At 53.3% G+C, this 557-nt stretch overlaps 1 non-coding gene across 1 annotated transcript; it reads right to left on the bottom strand.

Annotated features, from left to right (window-relative positions):
* Positions 1-271: 271 nt before the first annotated feature.
* TRNAK-UUU lies at positions 272-344 on the bottom strand. Its single transcript has one exon. It is a non-coding gene; the product is annotated as a tRNA-Lys (tRNA).
* Between the last annotated feature and the right edge of the window lie 213 nt (positions 345-557).

The following is a 557-nucleotide window of genomic DNA, read 5'->3' as shown; positions in this document are numbered from 1 at the left end:
GACTGGGAGCCGGCAGTTCTGTCCAGTGGCTGCAGAACGCCTGTGCCTGTTTGGGCGCTCATAGCGACGCACTGGAATTCCCCTGGACGCCTCTGCACACAGGCTCGCGTGTGACGGCCCTCGCGGACGTCCGGCTCTCGACAGGGCAGCAGCTAGGACTCCAGGATTTTATTGCGTTCTCTAAATGCAAAAGGCCAACAAACGCAGCACCCAGAGGGTAGGGATTTTGATTTATTGTTTTTCTGAATTGTAGGAACAAAAGCGACGCGTCCGCCCGAACAGGGACTTGAACCCTGGACCCTCAGATTAAAAGTCTGATGCTCTACCGACTGAGCTATCCGGGCTCACGGGCGTAATGTCTTGTCGCTGACTGAAGACTGTAACCTGATATGCGCGGCCGCCCATAGGCACAACAATGTGAGCGCGTTTTCAAGCCCCGCCTCTCTGTGTGACTCTATCCAATTCCAATGCACAAATCCCGCGGGGAGTGATTAAACTGCTCGCTGGCAGCTAAATACGTATTTCTTTAAAAAGAAATAAAACGCGCCCCTTTTGAT

This window comes from Orycteropus afer, unplaced genomic scaffold (assembly GCF_000298275.1).
Source record: "Orycteropus afer afer isolate SDZICR_OR568_19922 unplaced genomic scaffold, OryAfe1.0 scaffold00622, whole genome shotgun sequence".
NCBI classification, from domain to species: domain Eukaryota; kingdom Metazoa; phylum Chordata; class Mammalia; order Tubulidentata; family Orycteropodidae; genus Orycteropus; species Orycteropus afer.
The sequence above is the reverse complement of the archived record's forward strand: the minus strand, read 5'-3'. Positions and strand labels throughout refer to the sequence as shown.